Source organism: Monodelphis domestica, chromosome 4, assembly GCF_027887165.1.
Source record: "Monodelphis domestica isolate mMonDom1 chromosome 4, mMonDom1.pri, whole genome shotgun sequence".
NCBI classification, from domain to species: Eukaryota; Metazoa; Chordata; class Mammalia; order Didelphimorphia; family Didelphidae; genus Monodelphis; species Monodelphis domestica.
Window position 1 is genome coordinate 384,445,313 of NC_077230.1, and position 25,034 is coordinate 384,470,346.

The window sequence follows — 25,034 nt, forward strand, 5'->3', positions numbered from 1 at the left end:
ATATTCCTAAAGTACAAATTTGACTATGCCCCTTTCCTACTTAAGAAGCTTCAGTGGCTCCCTAGTTTTTGAGATCCTATTTGTTGGCTTTGTGCCTTAAAGATCATATATAAACTACTTTATTTGGCATTAAAAACCCTTCATAATCTTGTTCTAGCCTATCTTTCCATGAAGATTATAGATTACCCCCCAGCCACATACACACACACATACATTCCATGTTCAGCCAAACTGGTCCATTTGCTGTTCCCTGTTTATCATATCCCATTTAGGTTTCCCCGCCATGCTAGGAATGCTCATCTTTCTCACCTCTGCTTTTTGGGACCCCTAGTTACCTTCAAAAATAATTTCAAATGCCACTTCATTTAAAAAAATTTTTTAAATCTCTTACCTTCTCTTTTAGAATCAATACTCAATATTAGTTCTAAGACATAAGAGTGGTAAGGGCTAGGTTTGTTTTGGTTGTCTTTCGAACCAAGGATGACGGTTGTCTTTGTGTATTTTTGTGCACAAAGACACTTGTGCATGAAGATTTAAGTGGAAAAGTCGATGCACAGAGACAGTCCCACTCTCTCGGCGTTGGAAGCCTGGGTCCAATGGCACAAAAAGTCGTTACACCTGGAGACTTCCTCAGCTGCATTGGATGGCCGTGTTGTCCTTTGTGCTCCATCAAGCCCTAAGCACTCCACAGTGCTTTGCTGCGTCGCCATCTCAGCCATTGAACCTTCTTGTTGGTTTCTTCCACCTGTTCCACCGAAGCAGTCTTCACATGCTGGGTGAGCAAAGCCCTGGTTCACCAGGGGTTGACTACGACCCAATGGCTACCCTCACAAGGTTTAGCCGGCCTGTTGAAGCCGTTGCCCGGGGTGTGGCCGCTGCCACATGCTAGCAGCTACTAGGAGCCACAAGTGAGAGCTGGGTGTCAGGTGAGGGTCAGTGGCTGGAGAGCTGCCCTAGAAGGGCACGACAAGCCATACCAGAGATATTACTTGCTCAGGGTCACATGTCTAGAAAGTGTCTGAGACCAGATTTGCACCTAGATCCTCCTCATTCTAGGTCTAGTGCTCTATCTACTGAACCACCTAACTGCCCCCTAAATGCTACTTTTTTTTTTAAACCCTTACCTTCCGTCTTGGAGTCAATACTGTGTATTGGCTCCAAGGCAGAAGAGTGGTAAGGGCTAGGCAATGGGAGTTAAGTGACTTGCCCAGGGTCACACATCTGGGAAGTGTCTGAGGCCAGATTTGAACCTAGGACCTCCCATCTCTAGGCCTGACTCTCAATCCACTGAGCTACCCAGCTGCCCCCCTAAATGCTACTTCTTACAAGAGGCTTTTCTTGATTTGCCCAGTTGTGAATCCCCCTCCCCTAAATTACTTTGTACTTATTTTGCTTATATCATATTTATTTATTGTATTGTAAATATATTCTATTATCTACAACTATATGGCATCCCCTTAGTACAATAATATAAGCTCCTTAAGGGCAAGGGTTATCTCAGGGACTTAGCAAAACTCTTGGCATATAGTAAACATATAGTAAATGCTTATTGAATTGATGTATTTGTAGAGGACATAAAACCAGGAACATTGGCTTTGACAACACTTTGTGATAGTCATGACAGAAAAAATAGTTCTTGACAGGTGTGAATATTGAGTTGACTCTAATAAGTTAAAAGTTGATAGGAATAGAATGAACTAGGGTTCAAAAATCAACCTCCCAAGTACAAGAGGGGGAAGACACCAATTATTGGGAAAAGCAAGATAATTGGGAGTGCAGTTTAGTGAGTCAGCAGTTTCATGTGGCAGTCAAAAAAAAGCCAATACAGGCTTTAGGTGATAGGTCCATAGTCCTCTGCCCTAGTCAGGCCACATGTAGAGTATTGTGTTCAGTTCTGGCGCCACAGTTTAGGGAAGACTTTGATAAACTGGAGAGCTTCCAAGAAAGGGCAGCCAGGATGGTAAAGAACCTTGAGGCCATCTCCTATGAGGATTGGCTTAAGGATACAGGAATCCTTAGCCCAAATAAGAGAAGATTTTGGGGGGACTGTCATAGGAAAAAGAAGTGACTTTTTTTCTGGGCCCTAGGAGGGGAGGAACCAGGAGTAATGAGTGGAAGTTGTCAGTAAGCAAAATATGGGTTTGATGTAAGAAAAGCTTCCTGGCAATTAAATTTTCTGGGAGTGGAATGGTCTGCCCTGGAAATGCTATGTTCTTTTGTCTTAGAATCAATACTGTGTATTGGTTCCAAGGTAGAAGAGCAATAAGGGCTAGGCAATGGGGGTTAAGTGACTTGCCCAGGGTCACATAGCTAGGAAGTATCTGAGGACAGGTTTGAACCCAGGATCTCCTGCTTCCAGGTCTGGAGCTCAACTACCTTACTACCCCTGATGTGTTGTTCTTCTTGGGAGGTCTTCACACAGACACTAGATGCCCTCTTCAGGGAAATACTTTAGTAGGTAATTCTTTTTAGGTATATGTTCAATATTTACCTGAAGTTCTTTACAACTCTGAAATTTTGTTCTTCTATTATTCTGACAAGTAATGCCTAATCTCCTAGACTCTTCCCTGAATGGCATTTTACTGGTCTGTACAAGTATTTTGGAAAGAAAAAATGTAAGAGTATTATTTGATATTATCTACCTCTTTGTGACTTCTATCCATTGGGCCTAGTTTTGCTCTCAAACAACTCTTGTTATTCCAACTCTTTGTGACTCCATTTGGGGTTTTTCTTGGCAGATACAGGACTGGTTTGCCCTCTCCTTCTCTAACTCATTTTATAAGTGGGGAAACTGAGGCAAATGGTTAAGTTATGTGCTCTCCTGCTTTATTGTCCTTCATATCCTGAAAGGCAACTATCATGTCTCCTGTAAGTGTTCATTCTCTTCTCTGGGTTACATAGATCAATTCCTTTATTTATTCCTTGTATTATGTGGTTTCCAGCTCCATCATCATCCTAGTAGCTCTTCTCTGGACATGATTCAGCTTCCCTAACATGTATTACCCAGTACTAAATTCAGGGCTCCATATTTTCCAACCAGGGCAGAATTAAGTTGGAGTGTTCTATCTTCAAAGTCTCTTTTGCTATCTTATCCTTCATATCATGCCTTCAATTTAATGGAGGTCCTTCCTAGGGATCCAGTGGTTTCCTATCTATTTACCTATCACTATCTATCTATCTATCTATCTATCTATCTATCTATCTATCTATCTATCCATTATCATCTCTCTATAATCATCTCTCTCTCTCTCTCTCTCTCTCTCTCTCTCTCTCTCTCTCTCTCTCTCTCTCTCTCTCTCTCTCTCTCTCTCTCTCTCTCTCTCTCTCTCTCTCTCTCTCTCTCTCATTTTCCCCTTGAGTTTCAGACCTATATTATCATTTGTCGACTGGACATTCCAAACTGGGTGTCTTAGAGACATCTTAAAATTAAAGACCGAATTCATCATCTATTCACTCCAAAGTCCTACCTTCCTCCAAACTTCTCCATTTCTATTGGAAACACCACCATCTTTCCAGTGTTTGAGGCTAGTAATGTCTTGTAATTATTCTTGCATCTTCTTTCCTATCTCAGATATCCAGCTGGTTGCCAAATCTCGCTGTTTCTGTTTTCACAACCTCTTTCTTGTCCAACCTCTTCTCCCCACTCACACAGCTTCCACCCTGGTTCAGACCTTCATCACCTCTTGCCTAGACTAGAACCACAATCTCCTAATTAGATTCTCTAACTCAAGTCTCTCAACACTTCAGTCCACCCTACACACCACTGCCAAAGTAATTTTTCTTAACCACAGACCTGACCATATGATTCCTGAACACAACCAATTCCAGTGGCTTCCTATTGCCTCTAGGATAAAACACATGAGCTCTTCTCTTCAGCTCTTCAAGCCCTCCATAGCCTGAGCCCAGCTGATTTCTACTTTTCTCTCTTCTTAGCTCCACATCATGCTCCCTTCTCCTGTCTAGGTTTTACACTGACCATCCCCCATGTGTGGAATGTGCTCCCTCCTTCCTTCTACCTCTAGTGTCTCTCTTCTTTTTAGATGAAGCTCAATCTCCATCTTCTCTGCATAAACCTTTGCTTGACTCCTTCTGCAAGTACTCTTCCCTCCAAGTGACCTTGTTTTTAGCTGTGCTGTATATCTTTTTATCTATTAAATTTATATCTGTGCTCTATATTTATTTACATACGTACTTGTCTCCCCTATTAGATTATAAGCTTTTTGTGAGCAGAGCTCATTTTGTTCTTTGCTCTTGGATCCCCAGTGCCCTATGTGATCTTTCCTAGATTGAAAGTATCATATGGTATGATGTTGGTTACTGAAGAAACTGGAAAAGCTACCTGAGAAGAGAGTGAGATGAGATGGTGTGCTGGCAGGGCTAGGGGAGAAAAAGAAGAAACCCAAACTCTTCATGACAGAGAGGGGAGTCAGAGGGCATGGAAGGACATTCTTTCCTTTGCAGGATCAGAGTGAGCTCCAGGGAGACAAGAGGCAGGTAAAATTGAGCACAAACTCAATTCAAGTCTCTTTTAAGGCAAGGTTCTGGTGGTGCTGGAATATTGGGAGGTGGGTAACTGGGAGCATTGAGACTCATTAATTAATACATCTGACGGCAAGTACTGTCTAGTAGGGTAGAATGACTTGCAGCTCATAGAGAACCTGGAGGTTTTGATGGCTCCATGTGGCTCCCCCTTACAAGTTCAGAAAGAGAGCCAAGAGCTTCAAAACAAACAGGGTTGTCTGTATTTCCTGTTTGTTTGCTCTTTTGGCAGCATATCCTTTCCTGTTTTGAAGGAAAAAGACCCCTAGGCCAGGCTTAGTCCTGGGCTGAGCAGCATGCCAGCTCTTTGGGGAGATGGGGATGGGGGATGGCACTGGCTGGGTCCTGGATGGATACACCTTTCTGAAAAACCAGATGAACCCATTGCTATGGAGAGAGACAACACACCAGGAATTGAAACTGACCCATGTACATGTATTTGCTTTTCCCAGTATCCCAATGAGATGGGTAAAACAAGTACTATTATAGGATTTAGAGTTGGAGGTCATGACCCCCATCTAGTTCAGTCCCTCATTTTATTTTTATTTATTTATTTATTAAACAAGCAAACCAATCTACCCATGCCTTCTGTCTTAGAATCGATAGAAAGTATTAGTTCCAGCATAGAAGAGAGCCATAAGGGCTAAGCAATTGGGGTTAAGTAGCTTGCCCAGCTAGGAAATGTCTTAAGACAAGATTTGAACCCAGGACCTTCTGTCTCTTAAGCCTGGCTCTCTCCACTGAGCCACTCGTTTTAAGGATGAGGAAACTGATACCAAAAGAGTAGAAGAGACTTGCCCAAACAGGTAGGTTGTAAAGAACAGAGTTGGGATTCCCTCTCAGGTCCTCTGACTCTTGCCCATGCCAGCTCTTAGTGAGATGTGTAATATCACCAATTCATGGAAGTCTAGAATTGGAAGATCCTCCCAGGGGTTGGGAGATTCTGGGAGGCAAAGGTGGGGATGGCCAGAGTCTTTGAAAGCCCAGAGACAAGAGAAGGGAGCATTGTGAGTGAGGAGCTGAGAAGACAGAAGAGCAGTTTGGTGGGATCCCTGATAGCAAGATATCCAACAAGCTTGGAAAGATCATCTGGGCTCAGAGCTGTGGAGGGCTCGAAAAGCAGAACAGAGAAGCTACCTATTTTATCCCAGAGGCGACAGGAAGCCACTGGAATTGGTTGTGTTCAGGAGTCATATGGTCAGGTCTGTGGTTAAGGAAAATTACTTTGGCAGTGGTGCGTAGGGTGGACTGGAGTGTTGAGAGACTTGAGTTAGAGTCTAATTAGGAGATTGTGGTTCTAGTCTAGGCAAGAGGTGATGAAGGTCTGAACCAGGGTGGAAGCTGTGTGAGTGGGGAGAGGGTTGGACCAGAAAGAGGTTGTGAATACAGAAACAGCAAGAATTGGCAACTGGTTGACTATATGGGGGTGAAACAGAAGAGACAAAAGTAATGCCTGAGATATGAGCCTGAGACTGTGGGAGGATAGGAGTACTCACAAGAGACGTAGGGGAAAGTCTGGAAGATGGAAGCAATTGGCATATTGGATAGAGTATTAGACATGGAGTCAAGAATGAGTGTTCAAATCTGGTCTCAGATACTTACCATCTGTGTGACCTTGGGCAAGTCACTTAATCCTGTTTGCCTCAGTTTCCTCATCTGTCAAATGAGCTAGAAAAGGAAATGGCAAACCTCTCTAGTATCTTTGCCAACAAACCCTAAATGGATACACAACTGAAAGTGACTAAAACAACAGGGTCAGATTTTTTTTGAGGGGGAAGAGAAGATGAGTTGAGTTTAAGACAGGGATTCTTGATGATTTGTGTGTGATAGATACCATTGACTATCTCATGAGAAGGGGACAGAAAGCTGGGGAACACCTGGTTAAAGGGCAGGAGGGATGATAAACCAGCCAAAGAGACTAAAGGCCAAGTCAATTAGCTTCTAATTCTTTTTCCACAAGAAAGCCCTTCAGATTACTGATGACTGTTAACAAATTCAAAGTCTTTTCTTCTCCAGGCTAAATGTCTTTAATTCCTTCAACCAAACATATGCCATGATCTCAAGTCCCTTCTCTTTGTAGTTGCCCTTTCTTCTTTCCTTTGAACCCATCTCTAGCTTATCAGCATTATGTGGGACCCAGAGGTAAACTCTTACCTGTAAAGTTGGAATGATTATAATTGCTCTGCTCGCCTCACAGGATCATTATGAGCAGCAAATTTAATAACATGTAAAGCACTTTGTAGACCATAAAACGCTATATAAACATCAGCTATTATTGGTTAGGGCTCCAGGCCTAGGGCTTTTGCTTCATCCTGTCAATTTAACCAAAACCCTTTATCTTTCATTATAATGCAGTCTTTGGGGCCCAGCCTGAGGGGTGCTGGTTGGGGGAAATCAGATGGTGTTTCCCTTTCACTCCAGACATTTATCACCTACAGAAACCAGGTTAAAGTTTCTCCTTTGGAGCCTTAAAAGAGTAAAGTCCCAGAAGGGTAGCCTGAGGGGCTTGGAGCATTTGTGAGATTGGGGCGTTTCCTTATTGCTGGAGCTTCCTCTGTGGCTTTGGAAACTGGTGTCACCTGTCTAGTTGGGTCCCTTTCTCCATCCTGCTAACTTCACCTACAAGTGATATTTATGGCTATTTCTAGGTAGGTACCCTACTGCCTCCAGCCACTCCTACTTGGGGGCTTACCTTCCTGCTTGGTCCATTTGGTTGGACTTAGAGTCCAATGGGTCTCTTCTGAATAATAGCAAAGATTCTCCTGGATCATAGTGGAAGGATTTTTCAAGGCGTAGTGCTGGCTCCTCTGACCTAGAGTGGTCTCAGCCCCTTTCGTGACAAAGTCAATGGCAAGGCTTGGACACAAGCAAAGACTTGCTCCTCCAGTTGATTGTTTAGAGTTTGGGGATCTCTTCGAGCCCAGAGGCTCTTAACTTCTGGTTACAACCTACATTTAAAAAGGCTTCCTGGTTTACAAAGCACTACCATCCCAATACCTCTGTGTGCAGATAGTGAACTAAGGGAGGTGTGGAGTGTGTTACTCCTGGTTCCATAGCTGGTTAAATGTCTTAGCTGGGATTTAAATTTAAGCCTCTAGTGCCCTCTCTTATACTTTATAGTTTCTCACTTCAGAGGCAGAAGTGCTGGAAGCCTCCCAGCTCTGTCACTATATAAATTAAGTGACTTGCTTCTCTGGGTCTCAGTTTCCCCCTCCTTAAAATGCAAATTAAAGTCGATGACTCATACTCTCCCTTATAGCTCTGGCATACTAATTATGTGGCTGTGGCCTTATATTTGTATTCTATCATTTTTACGATATTTGATGTACATCTTCCGACCTGATCTTCACAATTCTATGAGGGAAGGATGAGAGAAAAATTAGATTCATTTTCCTCATGCAAAAAGTGGGATATATTTGGATCTTCCTTAGGACAACAATGGTTTTTAAAAGTAAAAAAAAATATTCTTTAGTTTTATTTTTTCCCCAATATATTTTATTTATTTTGTTAAATATTTTAAATTTACATGTAATAAAATTTTAACATTCACTTTAAAAAAGAGTTCCAAATTCTATCCCTCTCTTCCCTCCCTTTTCCTTGGGAAGGCATGCAATTTGACATGGATGATACTTGTGAAGTCATGCAAAACATTTCCATATTAGCTATCTTGCAAAAGAAAACACAGGTTCAAGTCTGGCCTCAGATAGCTCATAGTTCCTTGTGTAACCCTGGTAAGTGACTTATCTCTCATTGCTTAGATGAGAGAGAGAGAGAGAGAGAGAGAGAGAGAGAGAGAGAGAGAGAGAGAGAGAGAGAGAGAGAGAGAGAGAGAGAGAGAGAGAGAGAGAGAGAGGCAAGAGCACAGATCAAAACAACAAGAAAAAACAAGTTAAAAATATGCATCAATCTGTATTCAGACTTTATCAGTTTTTTTCTAGAAGTAGATAGCATTTTTCATCATGAATCCTTAAGAATTGTCTCAGATCTTTATTGATCAGAATAGCCAACTCATTCACAGTTGATCATCCTTAAAATATTGCTGTTATTGTGTACTGTATTCTCCTGGTTCTACTCACTTCACTTTGTATGAATTAAAATAAGTTTTCCCAGGTTTTTCTGAAACCAACTTGTTCCTTATTTTTTTTTTTAATAGCACAATGGTATTCCATCACAATCACCACAACCCTCACAACTTGTTTAGCCATTCCTCAGTTGATAGGCATCACCTCAGTTTCAATTCTTTGCTATCACAAAAAGAGGTGCTTTAAATATTTGTATATACAGGACCTTTTCCTTTATTTTTACTTGTCAGTTTTCTTGTGGTACAGAGTAGTGATATTGCTTGGGCAGTCAGATAATACTTTAGTATCTTTGCCAAACAAAAAAAAAAAAAACCCAAACCCAAATACGGTCAGAGTATTTGGACACAACAAAAACAGTCAAAGAATTTTACAGACCTTTGGGTGTAGTTCCAAATTGTTTTATAGAATGGTTGGGCCAGTTCACAATTCTACCAACAGGGCATCAGTGTCCTTGGTTTTCTACATCCCCTCCAACATTTTTCATTTTTCTTTTCTGTCATATTAGCCAGTCTGATAAATATGAAATGGTACCATGGAATTGATTTTTAATTTGCATTTCTCTAATCATTAGTGATTATAATAAGAATTATCCATTTTATATATCTTGTAATGCTCTCTGTATCTTGTTTAGTCATAAATTCACTTATCCGTAGATCTTGCAGGTAAACATTTTCATGCTCTCCTAATTTGTTTATGATAGCATGCTTTATGTCCAAATCATATACCCATTTTAACTGTATCTTGGTATATGGTATAAGATATGCTGGTCAATGCCTAGTTTTTCCAGTTTCCCCAGCACTTTTTTTCCCCCAGTTTTTGTAAAACAGTGAGTTCTGAACCAAGGGTTTTTTTAAACACAGAGTGCTAGCATGGACCCAGGTAGTTTTGAAGATAGAGTTACAGGAGTGTTAATCTGTAGCCCCAGGTGCTGGTACAGAATACCTGGAGTCAGAAAGACCTCAATCCAAATCAGGCTTCAGACACTTACTCGCTGTGTGACCCTGGGTAAGTTACGTGTTTGCCTCAGTTTCCTCAACTGTAAAATGAAGATAATAAGAGCACCTTCTTTGCAGGGTTGTTGTGAGGATTGAATGAGCTAACATTTGTAAAGTACCTAGCACAGTGTCTGGCAAATAGTAGGTGTTTTAGGAATGTAAGCTATGATGATGATGATGATGATGATGATGATGATGATGATGATGATGATGATGATGATGATGATGATGATGATGATGTGATTTTAGGCGAGTCATTTAATTTAGGCTTTTTTGTAAAATTTGTAAAATGAAGGAGTTGTACGGACAGTCCTTAAGATGATATTGGAGAGAGCTCTTCCCACTCTTAATTCTATGATCTTTGGAAAGGCAGCATGGAAAAGCGCAAGATTTGGAAGATCGTGGTTCATATTTGAGATCTGTTATTTTGAATGGACGGTTTGTCATAAATCCTTTTGCTACCATGGCCACTTAATAGTAACATAGTATTGTAGGTTACAGCTAGAAGGGAGCTTCAAGGAAATATTGTCTGTTTCTTTCAATTTTACAGGTAAAGAAATTAAAGACCAGAGAGGTGCTCTTGCTCAAGGTTTTATAGCTAGTAAATTGCAGAATCAAGATTTAAACACAGGTCCTCTGATTCCAAACCCATTGCTTTTCCCCACTGGTCACAATGCTTCTCTCTGGGCTTCAGTTTCTTCATCCATAAAATGAGGGTATTAAATTAGAGGTTCTCCAAGATAGATCCCTTCCAGGTTACAAACCTGTGATCTTTTTGCTCAGTAAAGCCAAACACCTTCTGCTTTGTTATAATGAACTTGGAGTCAAGACAATCTGAGTTTAAATCACACCTCCTTCAACTTCTTACTAGTTGCATGATCCTGGGTAAGTCATTTAACCTTTTGGTGCTTCACATTCCTTTAGTCTGAGGGGCTTGAACCTGATCATTTCCAAGGACTTTTCCAGTTTGAAATCTATGATTCTATGACTGCTATTTACCCTGATGTCTTCTTGGTGCCTAGCTAGCCTCTTCTATTGTTAGGAGTTCTGTCTGGATTATTATACCTTGCTTTTATTCACTCTTTGGGGGATTGTTCCCTTAGGCCCCTTCTGAGTTTTCTCTGTATTTGCAATTTGGACCAGTCCAACCAATCCCAAAAGTGGGATGCCTTCTTTGCTCATTGTGGCTCATCTCTCTCTTTCCCAGCCTCTCTCCCCTATCTTTCATGGTTCTTTCAAGGTCAAGAGTCAGTCATCCTTGGAAATAACAATTAAGTTTGCCCAAAGTAGCTGCTGGGAGCAGGCAGAAAAATCTTCTATGCAGAGCTGCAGGGAAATTACATGACCTAGATGGTAAATGTGCAAAGCATGATGAGACCTGGACAAACCGGTACAATGAAGGTGGCTTCTCATACTTCTCTTTCTCTCTGGCTGCTTGAGTGCCTTTCTGTTGAGCCAGCACTGAGCACATTAGTTTGTGGAGGTTTTGTTTTGTTTTGATTAGATTTTTAAATACATTTAACAAGTCATAACTAGTCCTTCTGACCAACCTCCTATGGGAGAACAGTGTTACTTAGAAGAGTCCTTTCTGAGTAATGGTTGGGCACAGCCAAGGAAACAAGATAAAGAGAAAAAATGGGACTGCCATTGTTCAAGCTGGTCGGCATTGTTATTGTCAGCGTCTGGCATATTGGGAGGCATTGGTATGAAGTGAAGAGGTTCCTTGCACCTGGAGTCAGAAGAACTGCATTTGAGACCTGGCTCTGCTACTTAATAGCTCTGTGCCACCAGTCTTATCCTTCTCTCTTAGGAGAGGACTGGACCAGATAGCCAGTTCCCCTTTTAGCTGTAGATCCTATAATTTTATCATGATTTCTAAAATCCCTTGTAACTCTTTAATGTTTTGTGTTCTGAGGCCCCTTCCAGTCTTGAGTCTGTTAGTCTGCAATTTTGATTCTACATCCATTAGCAGAGCCCAAACAGCTGTGCCTTGCACATAGTAGGTACTTAATAAATATGTTTGTTGATTGATTGATCAATCCCTGGAAAATTCTTGGAAGAAACTAGAGAAAGGATCTAATGAACTGTCTTTGGGGAGGCAGGTTCCTCCAAGGAGCTGGAGTGTGTCTTAGAAATGGTTGTGCAGAAGAGAACCATAGCATGAATAAGCCTCTTGTCTACTCCCTCCCCTCAGCCATTTATTCTGCTTCCTAAGAGCCAGGATTACATTTGAGGTCCTTGAATCAGAACCAGAGATAAACTCTAGGGGACTATGATGAGGAAGAGTAGGGAACTTCCTGAAAGCAGCAGTTCTGACTCTTCCTTTTTTTCCTTTCCCTCTTGTGGAGTATTGTGGTCCATGGTGGCATATTTGGGAGTTTCCAATATGTAGCTGTATGGGCTGAGACAAATCCCCAGCAAAATTCCAGACTGGATTATAAAATAGGTGATTTATGAACACTTAGAGAGAAGTAAGATTTGATCCCTATGAGTCTAGATGGGTTCATAAACAACAAGTCTTGTTAGAACATTAGTTTGTAAATTCCTCAATAGCAGAGACTGTTCATTTGAAAAACTTTGTATTCCCAGCTTCTAATTCAGGGTCATATACTTTGTAGGCACTAAATAATGATTTACTGAATTGTATTGAGGCTACCTATAAGGCTGATAGACCAAGGGAATGTCTTAGACAAGGTATCTCTTAGATTTTGGCCAGGTATTTGACAAAAAGCCCCACAGATGGAGACATGATGGGTCAATCTAAAGAAGCCACCTCTGGTGTCACTCCTTAGAGAGCTGTTCAGTTGTTTCAGTCATGTCTGACTCTTCATGATACCATTTGGGGTTTTCTCAGCAAAGGCACTGGAATGGTTTGTCATTTCTTTCTCCAACTTATTTGACAAATGAAGAAACTGAGGCCAACAGGGTGAAATGACTTGCCAGGGTCACATAGCTAGTAAGTGTCTAAGGCTGGATTTAAACTTAGAACATCAAACTTCCTGACTTTAGGTTTAAACCTGCCCCTCCTTACTATCACTATCCTATTCAACACTATTAAGACTTAGTTGAAGCTAGAAAGCTTTAAATTTGAAGAGGAAATGAAACTGAAGAGATTTCTAGAGTTGTCAAGAATCAACAAGATTGGGAGGTAATAATGTGACATTTGATAGAGGCAAAATTAAAATCCTATCTTTAGATTAAAAAAAAAAATCAACTCTCTAGAGACAAGATGGGGAGAACTAGATAAAAGCAATTCATGTGAATAATTCCATGAGGCTTTGTTTAAATTTTAAAACACTAATTAATGCATATTTTAAAACACTACAGGCACTTGCTGGCAATCTCCTATATCCCTTATAGTATGGTGGCCTCCAACAACAGCATACCTCTGTCCGGGATATCCCCACCTCTCACCCCTTTGGCCTCTCTCTCTCTCTCTCTCTCTCTCTCTCTCTCTCTCTCTCTCTCTCTCTCTCTCTCTCTCTCTCTCACTCTCTCTCACTCTCTCTCACTCTCTCACTCTTATTTTTTTATTTTATTTTTTTAGTTTTTAAACATTATTTTATTTGGTCATTTTCATACATTATTCATTGCTTATTAATAGTTTTGGTTTCCATGCATTATTCATTTAAGACAAAGATCATTTTCTTTTCCTCCCCTCCACCCCCCATAGCTGAACTGGGTATCACATGTGTTCTTGATTTGAACCCATTGCCACGTTGTTAATATTTGCATTAGAGTATTCGTCTCTCCTCTGTCATGTCCCCTCAACCGCTGTAGTCAGGCAGTTGCTTTTCCTTGGTGTTTCTACTCACACAGTTTGTCTTCTGCTTATGGATAGTGTTTTTTCTCCTAGATCCCTGCAGATTGTTCAGGGACATTACAACGCCACTAATGGAGAAGTCCATTACGTTCGATTATACTACAGTGTGTTTGTCTCTGTGTACAATGTTCTCCTGGTTCTGCTCCTCTCGCTCTGCATCACTTCCTGGAGGTCGTTCCAGTCTCCATGGAATTCCTCCACTTTATTATTCCTTTTTGCACAATAATATTCCATCACCAACATATACCACCATTTGTTCAGCCATTCCCCAATTGATGGGCATCCCCTCGTTTTCCAATTTTTGGCCACCACAAAGAGCACAGCTATGAATATTTTTGTACAAGTCTTTTTGTCCTAGATAATAATTTGATTTTTGTCGGTTTGCTTGTTAATATGGTCAATTATGTGGATGGTTTTCCTAATATTGAACCATCCTTGCATTCCTGGTATGAATCCTACCTGATCATAGTGGATAACCCTTGTGATGACTTACTGGAGTCTTTTTGCTAGTATCCTATTTAAGATTTTTGCATCTATATTCATTAGGGAGATTGGCCTGTAGTTTTCTTTCTCTGTTTTTAACCTGCCTGGCTTTGGGATCAGTACCATGTTTGTGTTGTAAAAAGAATTTGGTTGAACCCCTTCTTGGATTATTCTGTCAAATAGTTTGTATAATATTGGGATTAGTTGTTCTATGACTGTTTGATAGAATTCATTCCTGAATCTATCTGGATCTGGGGATTTTTTCTTAGGGAGTTCTTTGATGGCTTGTTCAATTTCTTTTTCTGATAAGGGGTTGTTTAGGTAATTTATTTCTTCCTCTTTTAGTTGAGGCAATTTATATTTTTGTAAGTATTCATCCATATCACCTAGATTGCCATATTTTTTGCCATATAATTGAGCATAGTAGTTTTTAATGATTGCCTTAATTTCCTCTTCATTAGAGGTGAGGTCTCCCTTTTCATCTTGGATACTGTCAATTTGGTTTTTTTCTTTCCTTTTTAAATTAGACTGACTAGTACTTTGTCTATTTTATTTGTTTTTTTTTCAAAGTACCAGCTTCTAGTCTTATTTATAAATCAATAGTTCTTTGACTTTCAATTTTATTGATTTCTCCTTTGATTTTTAGGATCTCTAATTTAGTCTTCATCCGAGGATTTTTAATTTGTTCACTTTCTAGTTTTTTAATTTGCATACCCAATTCATTGACCTCTGCCCTTCTTAATTTGTTTATATATGAACTCAAGGATATAAATTTCCCCCTGAGTACTGCTTTGGCTGCATTCCATAGGTTTTGAAAGGATGTCTCACCATTGTCATTTTATTCAATGAAGTTATTAATTGTTTCTACGATTTGTTCTTTAACTAGCTGGTTTTGGAGAATCATATTGTTTAATTTCCAATTAATTTTTTATTTATCTCTCCATGTACCCTTACTAATTATTATTTTCATTGCATTGTGGTGGGAGAAGGTTGCATTTATTATTTCTCCCCTTTTGCACTTGTTTGCAATGTTTTTGTGCCCTAATACATGGTCAGTTTTTGTGAATGTACCATGAGCTGCTGAAAAGGTGTATTCCTTTTTGTCCCCATTTATTTTTCTCCACATGCCTACTAACTCTAAGTTTTCTAAGATTTCATTCGCTTCTCTCACCTCTTTCTTATTTATTTTTTGGTTTGATTTATCTAGTTCGGATAAAGGAAGATTCAGATCTCCCACTAGAATTGTTTTTCTATCTATTTCATCCTTGAGCTCCTCTAGTTTCTCCTTTAGAAATTTGGATGCTATGCCATTTGGTGCATACATATTGAGTACAGATATTTCCTTATTGTCTATACTGCCTTTTATCAGGATGCAATTACCTTCCCTATCTCTTTTAGCTAGATTTATTCTTACTTTGGCTTTGTCAGATATCATGATTGCGACTCCTGCCTTTTTATCAGTTGATTCCGAATAGATTTGGCTCCATCCTCTTACTTTCACCCTATGCGTGTCTACCTTCCTCATGTGTGTTTCTTGCAGACAGCATATGGTAGGGTTTTAGATTCTAATCCATTCTGCTATTCGCTTGCATTTTATGGGTGAGTTCATTCCATTCACATTCAGAGTTATGATTACTAGCTGTGTATTTCCCAGCATTTTGATTTCTACTCCTGGCCCTGGCCTTTTTTCTTTCACTATTTCCTTCTACACCAATGTTTGTTTATAATCAGTCCCCCTAGTTCCCACCCTTATTTTACTTCCCTTTCTACCCCACCTCCCTTCTTATTCCCCCCCTTGTTTTCTCCCGTAGTCTTTTTAAAATTGCCCCCCCCCCCTTGTTCTGCTTCCCTCCCCAGTAGTCCATTTTTTACCCTTCTACTCCCCTATAGGGCGCGAATCTATTCTCTGCCCCAATGGATTGGATTGTTCTTCCCTCTTTGGGTCAGTTTCAAAGCATGTAAGATTTGAGTATTTCCTATCTCCAACCTCTTTACCCTTCCAGTGTATCAATGTTCTCCCCCCTTCTGCCATGAGCTTCTTTGTGACATATAAATTTACCCCCATTTGTTTCTTTTTCCATTTCTTTTAGTATTAACCTCTTTTTTTTTTTTTAGTTCTGGTTGTGTGTATATATATATATATATACACACATGTACATACACACATGTATATATATTTATGCATGCATATATCTATATACCTATTTATGTCTTGTCCTTTCATCCTATACAGTTTGTCACTGTTCCCTCTAATTCTTCTATCTTCCCAGGTGATAGCAACAGTTTTTACGAGTTACCAATGACCTCTTTTCTTATAAGGATACATATAATTTTAACTTACTGAGTTTCTTAAAAAATTTTTTTGTTGTTGTTTTGTTTTATTTTTCTTTTCCCCCTCTTTTTTAATTACCTTTTGATGATTCCTTTGAGTTCTGTGCTTGGACATCAAATTTTCTGTCAGGTCTGGTCTTTTCTTTATGAATGCTTGGAATTCTTCTATTGTATTGAATGACCATACATTCCCCTGTAAGAATATAGTCAGTTTTGATGGGTATTTGATTCTTGGTTGTAGACCTAGTTCCCTTGCTTTTCAGAATATTATATTCCATGCCTTTTGGTCCTTCAGTGTGGATGCAGCCAGATCCTGCGTTATCCTCACTGTGTTTCCATGGTATCTGAATGGCTTCTTCTTGGCAGCTTGTAATATCTTTTCTTTGGTCTGATGGTTTTTTAATTTGGCTATAACATTCCTGGGTGTTGTCAGTTGGGGATTAAATACAGGAGGTGATCTGTGGATTCTTTCAATCTCCACTTTCCCCTCTTGTTCTAGGATATTGGGGCCGTTTTCCTGAATCATTTCCTGTAGTATTATGTCCAGGCTTTTTCTTTTATCATGGTCTTCTGGTAGACCAATGATTCTTAAATTGTCTCTTCTCGAACGATTTTCTAAATCGTCTGTTTTGTGAATGAGTGCTTCATATTTTCCTCAATTTTTTCATTCTTTTCATTTTGTTTTATAGTGTCCTGCTGTCTTGTGAGGTCACTTAATTCCAGTTGTTGTATTCTGATTCTTAAAGACTGGATTTCATCCCTGGCTTTTCGGTCATCCTTTTCCTTTTGGTCTGATTTTCTTTGAAGGTCGTCTTTCATCCTCTTTACCTCATCTTTCATCTCCTTTGCCTCATTTTCCATCTGGTTGATTTTGGCTTTCAAGACACTATTTTCTCGTTTTAGTTCAAGTGCCTCTGTTTCCAGATGACTTATCTTAATTTTTAAGTTCTTTTCCCAATTGTCTTCAGCCTCTCTTAATTGTGTTTTGAGTTCTTCCACAGCCTGTATCCAGTTCGCTGGGATTTCTGATTTATCATTTGCTGATCTCTCCCCCTCTGTTCCATTTGCTGAGTAGAAGCTGTCTATTGTAGTTTCTTTCTTCTTTTTCTGTTGTCTTGTTCAAATTCACCCCTTCTTTACTCCTGGTATTTGTCTGTGCTCTTGCTCCTCTCATTTTTTTGGTTGTGGCGGTTTCTGTCAGTCTCCCCTCTTGGAGCTTTAACAGGAGATCTCTTGGTGTAATCTCTGGTGGAGGTTTGTTGGCGTTTGAGCTTCCCTGTCCTCTGGAGGCTTTTGATTGGATTAAAGTCCAGTAGTCAATGAGGATGGGTGTGGAATCTGGGCTTCCCTAAGTTCTGGAAACTTTTGATGGGATTAAGTTCAGCTTAGTTGGGCTGGGTGTGCTCTGAGTCCAAAACTTCTTGGAAGGTTGGAGCAAATATGGAGAATCTTCTCAGCTCTGGCCAGGCTGCCAGGTCTATGCTCCCTCTCTAGCTCCTTCCCTGCCATCTGTGTTGGATGCTCTGAACTTGGCACAGCCCTGCTTGCAAGGTATGCCCTCCAGACCAGCACCTTTGCCCGCCCAGAAGTTCCCGCTGCTGCTGGAGTCTCAGTGCTCTGGGTGGGAGGGGGGATGGGTCCTGGGACCTTCCTTCTGTCTTCCCCTTAAACCCGAGTGTTCTTGGATTCCGGCTTTTTTGGGGTGGGGTGTGTACATTTTGAATTAAGTCCAGCAAGAGGGTTCTTTGGTTCTCTCTTGTTGTTAAGTTTGTTTTTCAGTCCTCTAGGAGCATTCAGTTTGTGATCGGTTAGGAAGGGTATTCAGAGGTCTGAGCTTCTGCTCCTTCTAGGCCGCCATCTTGACTCCGCCTCTCAGTCTCTCTCTTTTTTAAATTACCTTTACCTTCTGTCTTAGAATCAATACTATGTATTTGTTCTAAAGCAGAACAATGGTAAGGGTTAGGCATTGGGGGTTGTGACTTGCCCAGGGTCACATAGCTAAGTGTCTAAGATCAGATTTGAACCCAGGACCTCCCATTTCCAGAGTTAGCTCTCTATCCACCTAGCTATGTCCTCTCCCCCCTTTGATTTTCTTTTATGTATTATCTTCCTCTTTTAGAATGTAAGCTCCTTGAGGTCGGGGCTATCTGTATTGTTTTCTATTTGTATTTTTATTCCTTGTTATTAGTCCTTTGAAGAGGACCAATGATTTCATGTGGTGATGTATTGCCTTGCCCACAAATTGGATTTAATTGAGGCAAAGTTTTAGAAAGTCATCAGCCTCACTCTCTCTTCCAGAGTTTCATCAAAGTCCAGACAAAAGTCTAGGGTAATAGGCAATGACCTGGATAACTTCGGAATCTTCCATGTCTAAACCAAGCTAAATGCTCCACAGAACTTGCTTCAGTCACATTCATGGCCCCTGGAACAAATTACATCCAATCTGCCCATTCCTCTGGGTTTGAGGCCCACCGATTACCTTCTATACAAATTCCCTTGTATTTGTATTCCTAGTGTGTAGCTTATTGACTGAATGATTGAAAGAGAGCCTTCCAAAATAGTATCCGTAGTAATCACCATAGTCTTTCCCCATGCCTGGAGTCCATCTCCCCTGAGGCTGGAAACATACATAGTATTGGTCCAACATTGATCTTTGCTTGATTTGATTTGAGTTCTCTGGTTCTGTCTTCACTTATATGTGCAGTCATTTTGTTCTGAATATTACTCTCCTCCTTCTGGTTTCCTTACTCTGCATTAGTCTATTCGCATCTTTTTTGTGTTTTTTTAGCATATTACTTCTAGCACACTCTGTTCACAGACTGTAAAGGGCTCAGCCCCTTTTTAATTGAAGGATACTTATTTTGTTTCTAGTCTTTGGCTACTATAAAATGCTATAAATATTTGGGTATCTATGGGGCACCTAAGGTTTTGGTTGACAGTAAGTCAGTAAAACTTGTGTTGCAGTAACCAAAAAAATTAATGTCGATGTGAATCTTCATTAATATAAATAGAGGATGATTTCTAATTCCATTTCATTCTAGCCAGACCTTACCTGTTGGGGCTACAGTTTTGGAATGATGTTGGCAAACTATAATGTGTCCAGAATGTGTATTTGTTTTATAGTCATAGCTTACATTTATATAGCATTTACTCTGTGTCAGTTATTGTGTTAAGTGCTTTACAGTTATTATCTCATTTGATCTTCTCAACAACCCTGATAGGTAAGTCCTGCTGTTATAATTTCCATTTTATAGGTGAGGAAACTAAGGCAAACAGGTTAAATGACTTGCTCAGGGTCATAGCTAGATGGCATTTGAGACAGTATTTCTAGGATTTATCAGTGACAAGAATGGGAATCTTCTATTTTTTTTGAAGGATAGTCATGTGAAAGGATTAGACTTACTACCTCCTAAGCTAGAGATAACAGACTAGTTCACTTGCCTGCAAATGAGAGAAGTGGGTTTTGTCTCATCTGCTTGAAAAACTTGACAATAATTAGAGCTGTCCAGCAATGAAATGGATGGGCTGTCTCAGGAGGTAGTGACTCTGAGACTGTATGTCCCAGATTTTGTGGAATGACCCAGATTTCAAGAAAATAAAATTGACTTTTAGTGAGGGTTTGCAAAAGGAATATCTTTTGTCAGATGATCTGACCCAATTTTTATCTTAAATAATATGCTCACCAGTAATAGTGAGCCCCCTGTAATTGGAAGTTTTGCTATGTAACTCCTGTTCAGAATAGTGTCCAGGATTTGAGCACTGGGCACCAGGATTATACTAGACTTCATTTCCCATCCAAGGTCCCTGTGATCCTTTTTTAGCCAAATACTCATTGTCTTGGGATAGACATAGAAGTAGAAGCTCACAGGTTCTTAGTTGGAAATGACCTTGGAGGTAATTTTGGCTATGGTTTTCCTTTGTTAGGAAGGAGATTTTCCCTTATGGAGCTAAATTATGCCTCTCCACAATTTTCACCCATGAATTCAGGGTGAAAAGAATGACACATTTTGTAAACCTCACAGACCCAATGAGACAAGCCCATAATAAGGGTAGGAGGTCAGCTCAGAGCAAGCTGGTGATAAATTTTAGGATGAGAAGGCAGCCAAAAACATAGAGCCTCCGACTAGGAAAAATCAGGAGGATGCTGCTAAGAAGAGAACCAAGAAGGAACCTCCCTCTTTTCCTTTGTCTCATAGCTGGAAACAGGACGTGAATCATGGGAGATCTGCTGGGGAAAAGGGCACAGTCTAGAGTTTATTCTATTCTAGACATTCCTAGGCATCAACCACAGGAAGAAGGTGCAGCCTAATGTACACTAATTGGGCCAAACCACCTGGTAAGAACTGGGGGTAAGAACTTGGGAAGAGGGGGAATCCCCAAATGGGAGACCCTCAAGGCTTTTCTAGATCTTTTTATTAACTTTTTTTTTTTGGTGTTGTTGTTAAAGTGTTGGCTTAAGTGTATAGATGGAGATTTTGGGTACCTGGGCAATGACTCAAGGTGGCCACTGGGGAAAGAAGTTTGTCTCCCCCATCTGATGATAATTGGGGGTGAAGGCTCATGTAACACATGAACAGCTCTGGTCTCATAATGCTGCACTAGAAAGTGGATAAAAGGGTTTTCTTCTCAATCATCCTGTGAGAGAAGTAGTGTAAATGGTATTAAAAAGAAACTGAAGCTTTGAGAGGATAGGGGACTTGACTTGACCTTGGTTACCCAGGTAATAAGTGTCAGAAGCAGGACTCAAACTCTCAACTTCAAATTAAGTGCTCTATCACAGCTTGTTTGCCATGATCCTCCCAGTACCATGGACTCCCATTCTTGGGTTACTTCTTTTCCTTTTTAGTGACACCCCCAAAATGGTCACTGTAGCCTAATATTTGTGGTACCAGAGAATATTAGAGATGGAAGGGACCTTAGTGACCATATGGGGTTCTTGACAGTTTTTTGTGTTGTCATAGACACCTTTGGCAATCTGTTGAAGTCTGGGGACTCTGTTTTTAAATGCATAAAATAAAACGCATAGGATTACAGTAGAAATCAGTACTATTGCAATAGTTGTTAAACGTTCTAAAAACAAGTTCATGGAGACCGTCTCCCAGGTTAGGGACCCATGTCCTAATCCAAGTGCCTGTGGGACAGTAGGGTTAACTCTCAGAATCCAGTATTTAGCAACCTGTTCTTCCATTTACTAGTCCTGTGATCTTGGGCAGGTCACTTAACATTACCTCCAATATCTAATATAGAAATAGGTTTTGCACGTTCACATACATTGCCCAAATCAAATTGTTTAAAAGCTCTAGGAAAGGGAGACAATTTGGATCTTGAAATTTTGGAAAATTGTTATTACACATAAATGGGAAAAGAAAATATAAATACCCCCCCATAGGTTTACCTCAGTTTCCTTCTTTGTAAAATGTGCATAATACTAGTACCTACCTCCCAGGGTGGCTGTGAAGATCAAGTGAGATAATAATTGTAAAGGCTCTCGCACCGTGTCTGGCACATGTTAAGTAAGGAGTATATTGATGTTAGCTCTCATCATCATTGTCATCTATATCCCCCTCCCTCCCCTCCCCTGCCCTGTGCTTTTTGGCCTCAGTTTTCCCCAGGGAAGAATGAGGGTCGTGTGTGTGGCAGAGGAAGAAGTGAGGGCGTTTAGGCTGGCACTGAGTGAGGCAGTCCAGCTGCAAGATTGTTTGAGCTGATGTGGATCTGGCTGATGTTCATCTCGGGGTTCCCCCAAAGGATGGGAAGCTGGATGGAGCTCACTGGGTGCCTCCTTTCCTCCACAGCCATCAGAACAATGTTGTGACATTGGGGACTGTTTTAGCACCCAGCCCATTGCTTTGTCCCCTGTAGACTCTTAAATGTGGCCAGTCCCCCCCCCCCCCTCCTTCTTTCCTTCTCTCTGTCTCTCCCCTTACCTTGCATCTTAGAATCAATACTGGGATTGGCTCTATGGCAGAAGAGCAGTCAGGGCTAGGCCATGGGGGTGAAGTGACTTGCCCAGGGTCACCCAGCTGGGAAGTGTCTGAGGCCAGATTTGAACCTAGAGCAGCCTAGCCAGAGCTAAGTGAGCTCACCCAGCCTTCTCAGTGTGCACACCACCCAGACTCTTGGCTGGGGGCATGCCTGGAGAGGCTCTCATTCTGCCTTAGGCAGGGTCAATCACCATTTCCCCTAAGCTAAAGTTCATTTAAGGAGAAAGTGGCTTCTCACAGACACACCCTTCCCACACCCCCACCCATTACAGCAGCTGCTGGAACTGGACTTGAGGCTTTGGCCACACTTCCAGCCCTGTGGGGAGAGAGGCGCAGATATGCAGCCTCAGCTGAGTGGGTTCCAGCTTTTCTCTAGGAACCTCTGCGCCATCTGGTGGCCACAAGGGCACAGTGCAGGGCTTTGGCCATGGGGCATGGGGCTTGGTGCCTGATGCCCATCTCTCTCTTTTTTTTAAATAAAAACCCTGACCTTCCACCTTGGAATCAATACTGAATATTTTTCCAAGGCAGAAGAGTGATAAGGGCTAGGCAATGGGGGTTGTGACTTGCCCAGGGTCACCCAGCTAGGAAGTGTCTGAGGTCAGATTTGAACCTAGGACCTCCCATCTCTAGGTCTGGCTCTCAGTCCACTGAGCCACCCAGGCAGCCACCCAGTTGGCTACCCCCCCCCCCATGCCCATCGAAGAGACTTCTAGGTACCGGATTCATAGAGGCCAATTTCTCAATCCTAAAGTGCTCCCCTCCTTTAAGGGGAGACATAACCCAAGTCTGCTGCCACAGGCATCCTTTCCTGACCCTTCCCTGCCAGCTGCCTCCTTCATAACTTCTTTAACTGCTCTGTATTTACCTAACTTGTATTAATTGTGTGTTAACCCTGGATATCCTCCATAAAGCATGGATATGGTAGACCAGGAGCTCCTTGACTTCAAGGGTGGTTTCATTCTTTTATCCAGTTTCCCAACTGGCATATGATGGGCAATTAGGAAAAATGCATACTAATTGATTTAGACCTGGAAGTGACTTTGGAGATCAGTCCCCTTCTTGGACAGACGAGGTGACCCAGGGGCTTTATTCTTTACAGATGAAGAAGGCCCAGAGACTTGTCCAAGGTCACCTTCAAAAGCAGAGAACTCTGCTTCTCTGACTGAATTTAGGATTCTTTCTACTGGTGGGACAGAGAATGAAGAGCAATACATTTTGCCCAAGTTTGCCACTGCAGTGTCTTTTGGCTTCCTGCAAATCAAATTAATTTTTGAACAAATGCGCGCCTCCTTACTAGGACGAAAGCTCTGGGGAAAGGGATGCTCTTGCTTTGTCTTTGAATCTTGTGTCAGACACCTACTAAATCTTGGAGATACAAAGACAGAGCAGCACCATCTCTTCCCTGGGTTTACATTTGGAGACTACATGTGCAATTTAAGTATACAAAATGAAGGGTAGTTTGGGGAAAGAGGATGCTAGGAGCTGGGTGGATCAGGAAAAGTTTTATGCAGTAGGAGATACTTATGAGTCTTGGGAAGCCAGAGGTTCCAGAGAGGTTGGGGCAAGGAGAGAGTATATTCCACATTGGGAGGCAGCTGGTACAAAGCCATGGAAAAAGTTGTATGAGAGGGGCTTTGAACACAGAATATTAGGAATAGAAAGATCCTTGGCACTTGGAATATGAGAGCTGAGAGGACCTTTAGACCATTCAATAACAGGACTGGAAGGTCCCTTAGAGCACACTCAGAGCTGGGAGGACCCTTAGAATAGAGAATGTCAGAGCTGGGAGAGAGCTTAGAACAGGGAATGTCAGAGCTGGGAGAGACCTTAGAACAGAGAATGTCAGAGCTAGGAGAGACCTTAGAACAGAGAATGTCAGAGCTGGGAGAGACCTTAGAACACAGAATGTCAGAGCTGGGAGGGACCTTAGAACAGAGACTGTCAGAGCTGGGAGAGTCCTTAGAACAGAGAATGTCAGAGCTGAGAGAGAGCTTAGAACAGAGAATGTCAGAGCTGGGAGAGACCTTAGAACAGAGAATGTCAGAGCTGGGAGAGACTTTAGAACAGAGGATGTCAGAGCTGGGAGAGACCTTAGAACAGAGACTGTCAGAGCTAGGAAGGCACTTAAAACAGAAAGTGCCAGAATAGTCTCTTAGAACATAGAATATCAGAGCTGGGAGGGAGCTTAGAACCCAGATTTCAGAAGAGGGCAGAATCTTAGAACAGAACTTAGAGATATTCTCTCTCTTTATTCATAGATTAGGAATCTGAGATCTAGTAAGATGATTTGTTGGCTATGCATACAATTTGAAAGACAAGTTTGAGATCTACTGGTAAGCTACCTGACCAAGAACTGAGACTCTTTCAAAGGGGGGAAAAATCTTTTTCACCTGGCCAGACCAAAGGAGCATGGGAGGGCACCAAGAGTTGCTAGGTCAGGTTAACATAAGGCCAGTCTATGCCCTCCCAGATTTTGGTTGTCCAAGTTTAGGAAGCTTGTGCTGGTTTCTGCTTGGCCATGGATATGGAATGGTCAGACTTCTGTGAGAGGCTCCAGGTCCCTCCCCTTTGCCCAACAGCCAAGGCCAAAGAGGAGCTCTAGCATCTGTTCCTGCTGGGCTAGAGGAATTGCCTTCCTCTGCCCACAAACTTCCTGCCTTAAGCCCTGGGTGCCTGGGATCCAGCAGAGTTTTGGAATACATACTGTCTGTGACAGCTGTCTCCGCCTCTGCCTCTCTAGAGTTGCAGCCAATGTCTAAAAGAAACCATCCCCAGAAGAGGTCCAGCAGAGTGC

At 41.4% G+C, this 25,034-nt stretch overlaps 1 protein-coding gene across 9 annotated transcripts in view; it reads left to right on the forward strand.

Annotated features, from left to right (window-relative positions):
• LUZP1 (leucine zipper protein 1) overlaps positions 1 to 25,034 on the forward strand; it is a 107,555-nt gene that overhangs the window by 64,534 nt on the left and 17,987 nt on the right. The window contains exon 3 of one of the 9 annotated variants that reach the window (XM_056795600.1): positions 516 to 776. The exons of 7 other annotated variants lie outside the window; for them this stretch is intronic. The gene's annotated coding sequence lies outside the window, so the exon portion shown is untranslated. Of the gene's footprint in view, positions 1 to 515; positions 777 to 20,449; positions 20,590 to 25,034 lie in introns of all 9 variants that reach the window. One more of the 9 variants, XM_056795601.1, reaches the window with a different exon arrangement.